The following is a 16,792-nucleotide window of genomic DNA, read 5'->3' as shown; positions in this document are numbered from 1 at the left end:
TTTTGTTACGAATGAATTTTTTTGAAAACCAAAATTCGAAAAAAGAATTCACAGTAACAGGAAAGTGCTACTTCCACCTACTAAAAGAAGCTGTTGCTATACTAGTAAAATATTTTACTTTCTACTGGCAAGAACTTTCGTGTTAAAGTATGTTCCTACAACAGTAAATTAAGTTCTAGAAATGAAATAGTTTTATTTTGCAGTAGTATGGTATTCTGCTGATATAGCTATAAGCTCTTTACAGCCACAAGAAAGTACTTTCCTGTGAGAGTAAAGTTACAGAAGTATAATAGTAAAGAGGTTTTTATTAAGTAATTCTGCTCTTACAACTAAGGTTAGAATAATAAAGTGAGTTCCCTATAATAGTAAACAACTTTGCTGGCGCCTATTTGGCCAAATTTTTTGGCTGTGGCTATGAAAAAAATTTCTCAGTGCGATTGAATGGAAATAGATATTTATTTAGTAATATTACTATTGCGTTATGTATTTTTTGAGTTATTTTAAATACTTACTTACATACAACTTTAATATTTTGAAAATACTTATGTAGATACCTATTTTAAAATTTATCACAGTATGTATTATAGTTAAGGCAAGATTTTACAGAACAAATGAATAATTCATTCAAAATATTTAAGAAACTACAACTGAGAATAATAAAACTAAGTATTTACACTAAATTACAGTACAAAAATGTAAAAATTGTATTGTCTTTATCTCGACAAACTGTTGAAAATTATGTTGACAACTAAGAATAATAAAACTAGGTATAGGTAGGTACCTATATTAGGTATACGAAATGTCTACCCTAGGTATATATTACATTAAATTACAAAAAAAAAGGTTAATAAAAACATCTGCGTTACGTCACCCGTGACGCAAGACCATTCAATTCGTGCCGCAACTATATACAAATAATTAGATATTATAATTTATATTTAAGTACCTAACTACTTACCAGAATTCAAAATCCATTGTTTTAGTCGATTTTCGTCAAGTGGAAAACGAAAAAGTTATTTCTGCGCTGGTTCTTCTATAGTTTTATTACAATTCAGGTATTCACAGTTATTTCCTCCATGCCTATATACACTAATGTTCAAGTCTATATAAAATAATAAGATAAATATTCCAAATAAATAACACACTACCACACTATTCACAAGAATATCTCACTCGCATAATATTTAGTAGGTAGACTACTGATTATTGATTATTATTTTGGGATTAAGGGTTGTAAATTCCTTTCTTAAACTATAATTAATATATAATATACAAGAACCAATCATCTTTAGTGGGTGGAGCTTAGATCCTATATCAAATTTGGCTATGCAAATTGAACACTATCGGCACTTAAAATTGCGCCATCTATTACCGAAAGGTCCAAGCGCACATGTCCTTTTTGAGTTCGTTTCCCATCGGGCGAGAGTTGGTTTCCCAAACCGGGCAACAAGTTCTCCTATTAGCTTGATACGTCTGAGTGTATATAGTCAAGGCTAATATTAAATTTCTACGCTATGCCTGCATTTTCACTTAAACTGAAATATCTCACAAACTGTAAGTCCTAGGTATGCAGAACCTTTCATAAAGTTCACCTATTTTTTTACGGTGCTTTCAAAAATGCAGTAAAATACAGGGTGTTCCATTTAAAAAAACATAACTTTGATATGGTACGCTTTTCCTGGACACCCTGTATATCTCAAAATATTTTTAAAATGTAGCCGTAATCAACCTACACATACCCACCTAAACTCGTTTCTGTAACATTTGCCGTTTGGTCACTAGCGACCGAGGCGTTACTGGTGGCCCACCCTGTATACTAACAAGGCAAGTTAAATAAAAGCTTGTAAAAAAAATTCACATAAGGTTTAAACAAATTTAAACACGTCGATGGTGCGGCAGCCAGCTGTAACGGTTTCGACGGTTTAAATTTTGTGTTTGAAAATGCTGAAATATATTCAAATCTAGTTTAAAAGTATCATAAAAATTAAACCAATAAACGAATTACTTACCAATAGATAATATACTATATAAAAATTGTTCAAACTTGTTTCCATGTGTTAATAATATTTCCAAAATTTTGTCGCCAAAAACACCATACCATACATTCACTGAAAACCGTTGTTGGAAGCGAGATCTCTACAACGAGAGGATTTGCATCACACAAATAGTGAATGTTGAGAAAATTTAGTATGCCATCTCCAGTAAAACAACATTCATCCGTAAAAAGCACCTTGCTTGTAAAATCCGCACTTTGTGCTATTCGATGTCGAAACCACTGTCAAATTTCCACACAGGTCTGAAAATCATCGTTATTTAATGCCTGAACCTTTTGTACATGATAGGGGTATAATAATAATTGTTCCCGTAGTACACATCACACGGTACTGTCAGATACACAAACTTCTCGGCAATGTCGCGAGATATACTGCAAATCATAACGCACGTGCACAAGATGCACAGGGTCAGCTTACATTCATGGTTACACAGTAAAAAGCACCTTGCTTGTAAAATCCGGACTTTGTGCTATTCGATGTTGAAACCACTGGCCAACTTCCACACGGGGCTGAAAATCATTGTTATTTAATGCCTGAACCCTTTGTACATGAAAGGGATATAATAATAATTGTTCCTGTAGTACACGTCACACTGTAGTGTTAGATACACCTACTTCTCGGGCAATGTCGCGGGTAATATTGCAAATCATAACGCACGTGCACAAGATGCACAGGGTCGGCTTACATTTATGGTTAATTTTCTTAATTAATTTTCTCGAAAATAGAGGCATATAGACCATCAGTTAATAAAAGTTGCTCATTTTAGTGCCCTCTATTGCCCTTTTCAAGGAACACCCTGTATTTATAGTGGGAAGATGCATAGGTATAATTTATTAATATAATGGAAATAGTTTTATGAAGAAGAGAAGTTTATTTTTCTTAAAAGCGAAGCGAAAATGTCTTAAAATTGCAATTTATTTCCATAAAGATATTTTAGTTGTAATTCCAATCTTATTTATCCTTAAAGGGGTGTTTTTATGCGTACTTTTGAGTAAATTTACAGCAGTCTTTTGACGAGGATTTGAGAAAATCTGACCAAGTTAGAAATAATATTTCTTCACTGTACCAGTTATACAAGTTTTCTCCCGGGTATAAGATAGTTGACAAGCTGACAATACATTCAAAATAAGGAAAAAGTGATATTTTTACTTCTTATATTTATCATTACATTTTATGAACTTTACGCGCTTGTTGAATGTACAGAAACTCGCGTATGGCACTATAAACATAATCACACCCCGTAGAATGTTTTTATGAAATTATTAACACACGAATTAATCATAATTATGGAGTATTTTTTTCAAAATTCTCTACAAAACGGGAAAGGTACATTCTGATGGATGCTCATGTTTTTCATGATCTTTCATTGGTCGATGATGATTGTATTTATTCTGTATTTTCATTAGGGAGAATAATGTACTTCGAAAGTTCAGAAGTATATTCTTTGCACAGCAATATAGATAGGAATTCGAAATTTGTCGTGGCTTCTTGGAAAACAATGGATCTACGCAGACGTCTAGACTTCATTGTCTTCAGTATTTCCACAGCAGTTCGTATTCCATGTGAATTAATTTATGCTAAATAACTTGCCGCTTGTTTATGTTTTTATTGGTTTATTTATTTATGTGGTAATTTGAGAATCTTGTGAAAACGAAATTAATACCTGTTATTAGCAACACCATGTTTCATCACCTTCATAGTTCCTTATTTCTTAATATTCTGTTAATTCTGTTGTGTACCAAAAGACCAAAGTGAATATTTTAATCCCGATTGCGAATTTTAACGATCACTTGGATTAAAAAACACGTTGAAAATGGTCTTGAAATCTTTATAAAACAGATTTTTATAAAATCGTGGAGGATTATTTGTCCGCATTTCAATCGAAGAGGGAGATCAAGAAATTATCCACTAAATGCATTTTCCACACATGAAAATATTTGTAACTTTTCCCAAATGAAAAGAAAACATTTTTAAAAATATATCTAAAAGAGTTGCAAATCTCGTACAAGCCCCAAATCAAAATGTGTGGTTTCAGCAGAAAATGTTCTTTACCTTGTACAATTCGTTTCTTTGGTTTAGTTAGTTTTGGTACCATATAAAAGAAATTTTTTATAAAATCCCAAAAATTAAAGTCTAACGTCGACTAAATTGATGTCGCCTATCCAAAAAAGTTACAATATCTCGTAAACGAGGCCCCAAATAAAAATCTTGTAAGAGTGAAAAAAATAGAATAAAACGCCGTTTTATCTAAAAAAAATATTCGGAAAACATAGGCGTAGGTACTTTAAAAAAAAAATAGGGGGTCCAACCCCCTCCGTTCGCGCTTTGATGATTATGTTATTTTAAACCAAAATTACACAAAAAGGGTGCCGACTTAAGATCAAAATATGTGATAAATTTCAAATAAATATCTACAATCACCGGAGTTATCAATAAAAATAATTTTTTAAATTTTAATTTTAACGCCCTGTATTTTGAAAATGGGGCTCCGAAATGAAAAAAAGTGGCATAAGATAAGTCACATTATTTTAGTTAACTGCTTGACCTACTAATTTGTAAAATATCTTTTGAGTGTGATTATTTTGTAAATATTTTTCTTTCTATTAAAGTTCGATGTTTGTAAAAAAATGTTAATATTGCTGTACTGGATTATCGTCTGTCTTTAGGGAATTTTGTGTTTATTATTGCCTCCAGTGTTAGTTTGGTTGCGGTCACTTGGGACTCGGGCATTTATGAAGGCTCTGTATATACGTATCCAAATCACTGCAAAAATTACCATAATAACGATTCAAATCTACTAATTGTAAAATAATACATTATTAAGAAAATGCTAATGCGTATCTTTTGACTTCGAAGGAAACCCGCTTTACCATTTGTAGATCCCATATTTTAAAGCTTTAAACTAATTCAAATAAATTCAATTTTTGTTCTAAAAATTATATCAAATTAAGTCAAACAAGCTGAAATAAAATAAACATAAATAAATAAATTGAAGGTTCTAAAATTGTTAAAATCATTAAATAACTAAAATTATTCTATTTTTCGATTTGATATACAAGGTGTTAACGAAATAAGTTTTTGTACGCAATTTTTTCTACTTCCTGAACCGAAAATATGAAAATTTATCATATTTTGTATAAAAAAGGTACTCTTGTTAAATTTTAATAGCTTGAGTTTGAAAATAAGTGTATCAAAATGTACCATGAGAAAATTACTATTTATGACACTTAACAGGGTGTCAAGTATATGTCAATTCCTGATTACATTACCTACTCAATATTCCAATCTAAGAAATTTGAATTTAGATACTGTAATAAACATAGAATAAACTAAATTATTATAGGACTACTAGTTTAGATACAGAGGAATCCGCGCGGATCACCTATCCGCGCGGTTTTCTACATTTACAATAAAAATTTTATGTTTCATGGGTCTTTTTTGGTATTTTTTGATTTTCAAATAAAAATAATAAGAGTAATAACATTTTATTATTCAAAATTATGCATGTTACTGTTTACTACAAAACTATCTACTTAACTGTGATTTAGTAACAGTTACATAACAATTATAATAACGATAATAATAGTACAAAAGGAAAATTAAATAAAAATAGTAATTTTCTCGTGGCACAATTTGCAGTAGGAATTTTTGAGCATGTAATGAATTATTTAAATGGATTTTACTAGAAAACGGCTCATGGTATTAAAATCTAACAAGAGCACCTTTTTGCAAAATATGATATATTTTGATATTTTCGGTTCAGGAAGTAGAAAAAATTGCGTACTAAAATTTTTTTAAAATTTGCCCCATGGTCCCGCATTTTCTTACGCCTTTGTAGCAAATTTTTATTTGTATATTATGCCGATTATTAAGCATATAAAAGTAATACAACCCCAAAATGACGTGATTTAATATTAAACCGTTTTGAAGTTATGAAATAAAAACTGTTTCCTGAATTACCTCTTCATGGGGCTGTATCTCCCTTAGGGGCCGCCACTGACACAAACTCTACTAAGGTTTTCATCATATTTCGACATCTTTTACATACTCTCCAATTTTGAGTATTTATTTCTTTAATACCTTGTAGTATATCGGGAATGTCAAATATTATACCTTTGTTTTTTGATAGAAGTTGTGTTTCACGTATACGAATGTATTTGCCTTGTGCGACCAAAATGCCTAACACAAGTTCCTTTAAAATTCGCTCTGGCTCTTTAGGCGTAACTGTAAGACTACTTATTTCCTTATAGTTTTCATTTATTCAAAAGCTCGTGCCAAAATGCGCCAACGCTAATCGCCCAGACATCGCATACGTACAGGGTGGATCAAATTCGGTATAAGTCTAGTTATATATAAATCCGTAGTTCGGTGTATCGCTATTTTCGGCACTCTGTAATCCAGATGACATACATGGAAGTTAAATTTAATGCCTTGGAGATTAAAAGTGACAATTTAATCGTTTCTACTAAAAATAGCACTTTAATTAATGTCGACAATTAAATTTCGATAAAATTAAAACAATAACATCAAGATTACATTAAAACAACATTCTTTTTCACAGGCTGTGATTTTTGTAAATTTTCACGAACATATATAAAAAAGCCTAGTGATAAAATTTAATCAGTTTCATAGGCGTCCCTAAAAAAGTTTTCTGCTAAAGGTACAAAATTATAATAATTTGTATATGTGTAGAAAATTTCTATATTTCTATCATATGTTCATTTGACCAACAACATAATTTAATTATTTACGTCACAAACAATTTTATTATATTGATGGTAAATTTCGTTTTGTTCCGTTTCAAAAGGTCTCCAAAATGCCATTATAATTTAACATTATAATATTGATAAATTAAAATTACCTGAATCACACCAAATTCCGCATTGCTGCACTGCACTACTAGGTCATTTGTTGACAACTGAATTTATGGCCAGGTGGCCCAGTGCGGCTGTGTTTGTGCCGCCTTTATGGGCATGACGAGTTTCTCAATTATTTCAGTGCCGAGTTGCTGCGTCAGCGACCGATCCTGGTACATACATACTGTCAACCTCTTGGTTCTTCAATTGAGATCGGAAAGACTATACTAGTTTTTACTGGAATCGAACTATAATTTGATAGTGTAGTGTTGTTTTATAACGTTTAATTTTACAATAAAATTTAGATGTATTTAGTGGAGTATCTTCAGAGTTAAGAGGCGGTATGGTGTGTTTATGTGTCTTCATTGTTAAATTTTTGTGTGATATTGACACGTTTATGAGCCTAGAAAGACGCATGAGATTTGGTAATAATCAGACAGCGGATAATGTGTGTTTTTAACCTTGAACGTAGATCTGTCATTCATAAACATAGATACGTTATCCATGACGCAGTGGCGTGTCTGGTACGCATCGGAAATTTTTTTTTATAGACTAGAAAATCAGAATTTGTATAACTTCCTATTTATTAAATAAAGTTCAGTTAAAAATAGTGTCGCTTTTTTAAAGTAGGTAGAATTAGGAGTTAATATAACGCGACGCATATAATAGAATAGTCCAATCCAGGTCCCATTCATAACAGGGCTGCAGTTTGAATTCTGACCAATAGGAATTCGACAAGCGCAACCGATATTGACGGATGGATGAGAGATGGGTACGAGTGTCATTTCATTCTTTACCAAATTAACAGTTATTTTCTCTTGTTGTTTTACCAGTTCACAAGATTTACGGATTTTAAATGAAGGACACAAATCTTCGCGAGGATAATACAATATATTTGCTTTATATAATAATTATATTTTACATAGTTTAAACACAATACATTTTTGAACGCGTACGCATCTAAACTTGACCTAATTTTGCTACGCTTTCGGGTTAAAAACACACATTGTCCACTCTCTAGTAATAATGCATGCCATAGGTTGCAGTTGGGTATATAAATTAAAAAAAAGGATTAAAGAAATCAGATCAAAGGTAGCCTGCGTATAAATATGGTCCCGATTCAAAGTTAGACCCTGTATAATTAAGACACTTAGTATATACGTCGAACCATTGTACTAAAGTAGGATCGTATTCGGTGCAAAGTAGAACAAAAAAATTGGTCTTTTATTAAAGGAAAATCGTGTCATAATTTTTAGGAGGCGTAAGGTGAACCATTTGAAATCTAAAATGAAATTGAATGTAAAATCTGAAATACCGCATCATACTCATTGTGTTCTGGTAGTATTTGTAGTGCCCAGGTGCATCAAGTGTACGAAGTGTCAAATACTAAGCTGGCGAGCTTGGTCGTAAATCAGAGGCCGCCTCCAAAAAACAAGTAAATAGTGGCGCGTACAGGGGTAAAGTGTAGTACATATGTGGAATTTAAAAAACAAATTGAATTTATAATCAATTACATTTAAAATAAATACTTTATGAGAATAAAGGAATTTTTGTAGGAACAGGGGTCCCAGACTTAAACTGATCCCTTCATCCCTTCATAATGCATAAAGAAATTAATCAATTTCTAAACCCCTTAAAACCGTACTGCACTGGATCCCTTGACAGGTAATGATTTATTACTTTGCATCGAATAAGATACCTACCATAGGAATTAAAGGATGCACTTTAGTTCCATTGCCTTTGGAGATCGCCACTGTCTTCTTCTCGGTACTTTTCTGAAGGTTATCCACCGTGTATCCAAGAATTCGCCCCATCGGCTTTTCCGAAGCTCACGTAGACGCCGTGCAGAGGAAACGGCACGTCGTACCTGCATACGGGAGTAGCGGCGAGATAGGAAATTGTCTTCCACCGTCCACATTCGCGTCTAGCTGGCTTTGGCGTGGAATAGTTGAACGTCGAGAGAGAGGGTCCACTCCATGGCCGCCTCGGCTTCCACGGGGTTCTCGCACACTAGTTGGTTTTTGATGCCTTTACACCTTGCGTGTGCCGTAGTGTTCAACGCGTCGAGGCTATGTTTTAGATACAGGTGATACAGGGGAATTCGAACGTGGTTTTTAGTACTGTTTTTTTTTTAAAGTGCCTGACTGTTTGTGTTTGATTGTGGCGATTGTTTTTAATATGGCGGTTCTCGTATACTAGCGCAAATATCGTTACAGAAATGAGTCTACATCAGGTATGGTTTTAAAGTAAAATGTTGTGTGCCTTCTAATCTTTAGAAAAGTGTAAATATGTCGCGAAAATGCTTTTATATGTACATTTGTGAAAGGCAAATATTTAAATTGCACTTGCTACTATTTGCCTAGTCAGATTTGAGATTGTATTTCGTTATATTCGCTGGTTTTTTGCTCAGAAGGAAGTCGTAGAAAACAACAATCTTGCTGAATTGAATATGATATTGGAATTTGTCCTTTTAAGTAGTGTTTACGTAGATAATATGATTGTACTCTATTGAAAGACGTCTTTACTGTTAATTAACAGTTGATGTCGACGGTCATTGCTCATGTTTTGCCAAACGTGTAGTAGTTGCCCGTGGAAAATATATGGTGAAGAAATTTAATTAAAGTATGTTCAATGTAATCAGAAAAATTTCAAACCAATTCTCTTTCGGTCTAGAGAACTTACGCCACAAAACGTTTGCCCAAACACTATTCCCCATAAAAAATTGTAACACCCTGTATTTGTGTATACATAATGAATCTTAATTTATTGAACACGGAGTCGTGTTTTCTGTTTTGTAAACAGTATGTCCGTTTATAATGGATCTACTTAAACGTTTCTCTAAACACATAGATAGATAAGACATCTGCATTAAATAACTACTACGGAACAGTTAGTAACGTATATGTTTATTTATATATCCATGTGTGTTTTGAAACTTAACACTTTGTTAGCCATGTGTTATACCTGGCCGGTTTCATTGCTATGTGCATTTTATACAAAATAAATAATAGTTGTTACATATTTTATCTTAAGTACAGTAAATTCTCACTATTGAAAATTAACTCGCTAACTTTATCGACGCTGTTCTAGTCATAAAAAAATATATGAAAACAAAAGGATTATTTATAAATTAATTTCATTAATGCAATCGAGTTTAATATAATCGGCAGATAAATACTTAAGCTTTGTCAATATTTGTCCGTCAATAAATCTTTGATAGTTATGATGCTAACTAGTTTATTAAACAAACAACACTGGCAGTGAGAATGTTGTCGATTTACTTTTAATTGATTGATGAGGATTTGTTTTTTACTGAAATATGTATTGGTATCAGTAGATTTAAAGTTGACACCATAAAAGTTGATCTAGTTTTAGAAATCTGGTCGTTTCGCTTTTTCTGCTTCCATTTCCACAACCAGTTACGAGAATTGAACGACATTCGTGTGATTTTTTTTTTAAAAAAAATTTAGTAGTGTTCTATTTTTTTAATACAAATGATATATATTTGCACTTACGTTAATTGCCTCGACTGATTTGGCAATTTAATTTATTTGTTAATAAACGGTTACTTTTAAATAAAAAAAGTGGTAGAGGTAAAAGTTTTAAAATAAACAAGGCTATATGATAAGTATTTTTGAATATTCAGTTTTTGTCATACAAAAATGTTGTAGTAAAAAAATAACTTAGGGGTGTTTATTTCAACCTCCTCCAAATTGTTGATATTTTTGAAAAATTGTTAAGAAGCGCATGCTTTAGTAGAAAATTTGAGTAAAATTTGACTATAGTAGAATAGTCTTTTTTGGTTTTGAAATTACAGCCGTTATTCCATATTTTTTTTATTATGGTCATTTTTATACAAAACGTGTTCTTTTTAGCTGTAGATCCACCAGTGTGCTATTTCATTTGAAAACACCCTGAAGATTTTTTTTATGTAAATAAAAACAGTCTGGTTTCATCAATTTTCGTCGAGTTCTCCCTATTATTTTATTATTTTGACATCGAATAAAGTTGGCCTTAATACTCGCTCCTGTATCAAGGGACAGAATGAATGATGACGTTAATTAATTCAAGAAAAACTTCAGTGATTAATGTTGGCGACAAAAATAACAAAAGGATGCTACGTATGTACACTATATTTTTTGTTAAAGCCAAATAAATGTGTTATTGTTATTAATAGTCAATTACATTTGAGAAATATTTTCACATCTTGTTTTTTTAAATGTTTTTGTTGACTATTATCTACACAATATGAACCGTCTAAAGTGATACTTTATGAATAATGAAAAAAATAATGAACCTATAATAAATCAAATGTACTTATTAACATTAACATTTATATTTATAGTAATAGATATTTCGTTTTTTGTTTTATCATCACATTTAACTTCTTTTCCGTTAATAACAACCCTTGTAGCATTGTTGCCATCATTTTCGGAACGCATAAACTCTGCCGAAGTTTGTGAAGAATTTGCACAAGGTACCGATGTCTCTTCTTGTAAGCAACAGCTATATTTTCCTTGGATTTTCCTTGCAATATCAAGTTTATTAGATATAGACTCCTCAACATAACTTTCTGCTAGAGAGGAGCTCTTCCATTCACCATGACGTTTGTTGGTTGCAAGATCAGCACCTTTATTAGCCAATAAAGATTTTGAAGTGCGCCTCATACAATGGCCAGTATATGCTTCTGGATTTGCGATATTCAGGAATGAAGCAACTATTGAGGGTACCTTCGCCAATTTGTTGATTTCAACAGGCTGAGAAGTAGGTACATTTTTGATTGATCTTAAAAAGAATCTGTCTTGTGTTAGACGAATTGGGCGCAGAGACATATATTTTCTGCATATTTCAACAGCATTCACGCATAATCCTTCTATAATTGTAAATTTTCTTGAAATTCCCGTCTTGGTGTCGGGTATTGAAACAAGTAGGTAACTGCCAACGTCCTATTTGTACGTCTCTAATTTTCAAATTTGTCAATTCGGAGCATCGAGAGGCACCATTATTAGTACAACCCAACGAATTCTAACCCCTAGAAGGAGCTTTGTGAAAATAATACCTTACATTCAGTTGTAGCCAGCATCTAGATAAACAACTACTAATTGGATAGAGACAGAGTATATTTACGTATACCCAAAGAGACACAACGGCAGTGGCGTAGGGGATATATTTTGACACGGATAAAAAATTATTTATTAATTTATTTATTCACCCAACTGCACCCAACTAACATGTACAAGGCCCAATTACAGGTTACAATAAAAGTACATTACACACACCTAAATACCTAAAGTGAGCTACAAACACATTGTGATAAAGCAGTATTAAAAAACATTTATCACTAGGAAAACAAGTGGTATTGTATAACATTGTCAACCACTACAAAGCAGTATTTAAAATCTTTATCTTAACCTAACAATATATTCTTAATTAATAATAAAACATATATTTGTTGCCTAAGAAAAAAAAAAAAAGAATTCGTTGATCTGTACCACTTAGAAATTGTTTTTGTATGTGACAAAGCCATGTTAAAACTTCTTCTTGCATAATTATAAGCATCTGTTGAATAAAAGCTTAACGTTAAGGCAAACGACCTAAGCTCAGATGAACACGTTTTACGAGATTGTCATTTTCTTGATCTTTGACAGATTTCACCTAATATTCCATATTCCTAAAATTACATATTGTTTACAGACACAGAAAGAATAAGTATTTTTCAACTTACATGAATGATACATTGAGCAGTTTCTGTTAAGTCATATTTCTTTTTCAAAAATTTCAGAAGAGAATTAAGGCTACAAATTCTGGCTTTTAGACGACTCTTTGCCTGCTGCAGACTTCGGATTTTGTTTGCATTTTAATTTTTTTCTTACAAATACTCCAATTTTTTCTTGCTCTTTTTGGACTATCCATGTCAGAAGTATGGCATTCTCCAAAATATCGTGGATAAGGCCTTTTCCTAAAAATGATGAATTATCTATTCCAGATGTATTTTATATAAACACTTACGGTAGTGTTTATATAAAATAAAATAGTAATATATAAATAGGTAACAGGTAGAATTTTCTTGGTATTTTTTAAAATGTACTGAATAAAAAAAATGTTAGATAGGTAAGCAGATAGCAAAATTATAGGGTATTAGTTGTAGATACTATACAAAGGATATATAATTTGTTAATTATATTTTTATAACTTACTTCACGTTTATAATTTTATTACGATTGGGTGAATCCATTCCTATTTCTGATGCAGTTAAAGTTGATCAATGTTTTGGTGATGTGTCACCAAATTTCAAATATATTTCAGAAAGATCTGTAGCCTTATTTGTAGTAGATAACAAGCCTGATTGAGCACTCAGTGTCGATGACGATGAACATGTAGATATATTTTCTGGTTTTTGTTGCGGCAAGTGCAATGACTGTGTAAGAACATCATTTAGAGAAATATTTTCCTTATTAGAACTGTCTGATCTATAAAAATTAAATAAAAAGGTAAAGAGGTACTAGGTAACTGTAAAGGCTTTTTACTTGTATATTTTAATCAATATAAAAGTTATTTTACCTGCTATAAGTAGAAGCTATTATTGGAATAGCTATCTCTCACAAGTACTTTATACCTGATGGCTTTGTCAGAAAATCATTAATCGCAAAATGATCAGAACAAACAAAAATGTTGTCGGTAATATTGACATCACCTAGGGAGAGCTTCCACAAATTTCTCCGTTCCAGATTCTTAGGAAATCTAAAAAATACAGGTATTACTCATAATATACTTATAATATTACTGAAACAGGAAAAAATAAGTTGAACAATTAAAAAATATATCTTTTTAATAATTTAGATAATGATTTAGTCAGTATTTTATCACTGCTAATTAAGTACTAAATGTAAAACACCCTTATGTAATTCCTCAAACGCCGCCCATGTTGCTTGTTTACTTACCTGTCAAAAGACAGCTGTCCGCCTTTTTTAAATAAAACTACAAATAACCCACTTTCTAACCATGTCTTAGCACTAAATAAATGTCCATACATAAAAACTACACAACAATAAGAGGAAAATGCCACACTAAACACAAATAAACTCAAATACGTTAATAGCGGTTACGCACTTTTTCTTTGACAGATGTCATCGACAATCATCGAAATGCAAACGTAGGCGGGACTATTAATTCGACCAATAGAAATTTGTGTCTCCTGAAGTTTGATTTGTTTATGTACATTCGCAAACAAATACATCCAAAGCTCCTTCTAGTGGTTACAATTCGTTGGTGCAACCTAAAATAATTCAAAGTTCACTATGTACCTAACAACATGTAAAAGGTAAAGAGATATTACCTTAATCATTAAATATTCTTTATCGGAAGCCTCAGTCAAAAATTCTTCAATATGTGCTCTCTCCAATACTGCAGCTTTTTTGCTTTGTATCTTCTCGATTCACTCTTCAAGTAAGCAATAAGCTTGTTATATTTTCCAATACCTATATTTCTGTAGACCTTTATAGTAGCCTTCAACATCGAATACTTCGACCACATAGATGAAATTACATATTTTTTCTTCAAATTTAAAAAATACGATAGCACGACTTCTTCGTTTGTTGTCATTACTCTCCGTTTTTCCCTCCATTGGTTAAATTCGACAAACACTTTTTCGTAATGTCCCCTGGATTTCGCTGACGATAGAAAGTTGTTTCTTGAGCATCTTCAAAAACAGCCACAGGAACACATTTACTTTCTTGCATTTTTACCAAATTCAGATAGAGCTGTTAATTGATAATAAACAACGTACCATAGCAACCAGTAGATATAATAAAACCTACCACGTTTCAATGAGTATTGGTAAGAAATATCAAGTCATGCGAATTTTTTTTTATTAAATTCTAATAATTCTGACTTCACAAACATGATTGTGATGTGATTATGGATAAAACATTGTATTGCGTTCGTGTTTTGTTTGCCAAAAGGCTACGTTTTCGCGTTTAAACATTATTGGATAAAATGCTACTTAAAACACTTATATAATAAATAACTACGATGTGTGAATAGTTTATTTTATTAGATATTTTCAGACTGAAATTTAAAATCAAAAACAAAAACTCGGCATTATATGAAAAGTAATAATACAATAATAATAATAAAATTTTAAAATCTCCTTTTTTATGAAAATAATTGATATATCATCCTCACCTTGCCACCATTAAAAACATTACATTATACTTTAAGCGTCTTATCCTTCAAAATCTCCATAAATGGTCTTTTTACTTTATAAGCACGCGAACAATATGCATAATTCACTTTCAAACGATCGTCTTACAGTCGTAGCACGTACAGAGGAACTAATTTTTCCAAAACCGTTCAAGAAAATAAGCGAAAGTATTTCTTTTTTCAACACAGATTCCATATCGTTTTCTCGTGAATATCCGTATACCTGTAGCTCTTATCGACAGAGAAAGTCCAGTTGAACTAGCCAATTAGAAAATTAAAAATCTGTATATGGCGATAATATTACCAGCGAGATGCCTTCTTTGGCTATGTTCATAGCTTCTGGCTCAGTTGGCTCAGTTGGCTCAGTTCAATGGACTTGAGAAATTTTCCGTGTTTCCTTCAAGGCATCCGTAACCCGTACAAAAAGTGGTATTATTTGATTCTGTTATGCCGGAAACTAAAAGTTTCACGTAGTTTGACGTTCCATTAATAAGGAATATTGCAGCTGTCTTAGGATGTAGTCAAAATAAGTGCAGATATTAAGAAAATGTATAAAAATTAGCAAAAATTATACAGAGTATTTTCCAAGTGCGTGCAGAAATTTCAAGGACGTATTATGTGGTTAAAATTGAGGTAATTTGGTTGAATAAACAAACAAAATTTAAAAAAATATATTTAACAATAAGTTTATAGTATGCTGGAAAGAATAAAACGAGAAAATTGGCAGATTTCATTAGAAAAACCATTAACCCTTCTATTTTTTTTTGATAATACACACTATTTTTTCTCAAAAACCATTGGATTTCCAAAAAAAAGAAAGCAGAACAATTTTTAATTAACTGGCATACAGTAAATATTTTTTGTTTTGTGAAAAGTAATGTAATAAAAGTTGTATAAAAAAAATTCAACATAGGTTAATTATTTCAACCCCTCTTGGGCGCAAATTGCTAATAAGAATATGTTAAAACGTCACTCTATTGGTTAAAAATATCCGCGTTTCAAACTTCTTGTTTCAACCGTTTTTGTGAAAAAATAATTAAAACAATGAGGAAACATCCCTTCCAAATATTGGCACATCATTTCGGAACACCCTGTATGTAATTTCACTTATGTAGATCTTGTTTTACGTGTACGGATGTCTTAAGATTGCTAAATGAGACAACTAGCGTTGTTAATTTCTGGTATACCTTGATAAAACAAAAGATAAGAACGATATTTGTACTCTAGCATTCTTCTAAATATTTGTAAGTGTAAAGGAATATTTGTACTCTGTTTTTACTGTGTACATATGCAAGCGTGTATTTGTATACAGGATTTTTTTAAAACAACCTGTGGTTAATTCTGAAAGAGGTGAATAGACTTTATATATGCCAGATTTTTAGATAAATCTGTAATATAATTGGTACTACCTGTGAAGATTTCTCTTCCAAATATTTGGCTTAACTGCCTCCTAATTGTATGTAAAATATTGATATTTCAGTAGGCCTTGGAGTTAGTAACATAATAAAAAATAGTAATATACAGGGTGTCTGACGATGACGGCCCAGAAGAACGTTCCATGAATTGCCTGCAGCTGAAATAACAAAAGCGGTGACTGATGGTGTTATCTCTAGAATCCACAAGTGCTCAGCTGTTAATGGGGGTCATATTGAACACTTATGACTTTTTTAAGTCATTTTT

The 16,792-nt window shown here is 31.8% G+C and overlaps 1 protein-coding gene across 1 annotated transcript in view; it reads left to right on the top strand.

Moving 5' to 3' along the window:
* The first annotated feature begins 8,843 nt into the window (after positions 1-8,843).
* The window catches only part of LOC108907535 (mitogen-activated protein kinase-binding protein 1), a 101,636-nt gene continuing 93,687 nt past the window's right edge, over positions 8,844-16,792 (top strand). Inside the window, exon 1 of the mRNA XM_018711269.2 lies at positions 8,844-9,143. The gene's annotated coding sequence lies outside the window, so the exon portion shown is untranslated. The remainder of the gene's footprint in view (positions 9,144-16,792) is intronic.

The sequence above is a fragment of the Anoplophora glabripennis genome, unplaced genomic scaffold (assembly GCF_000390285.2).
Source record: "Anoplophora glabripennis isolate ALB-LARVAE unplaced genomic scaffold, Agla_2.0 scaffold20, whole genome shotgun sequence".
NCBI classification, from domain to species: domain Eukaryota; kingdom Metazoa; phylum Arthropoda; class Insecta; order Coleoptera; family Cerambycidae; genus Anoplophora; species Anoplophora glabripennis.
This window is presented reverse-complemented; position numbering and strand designations above follow the sequence as displayed.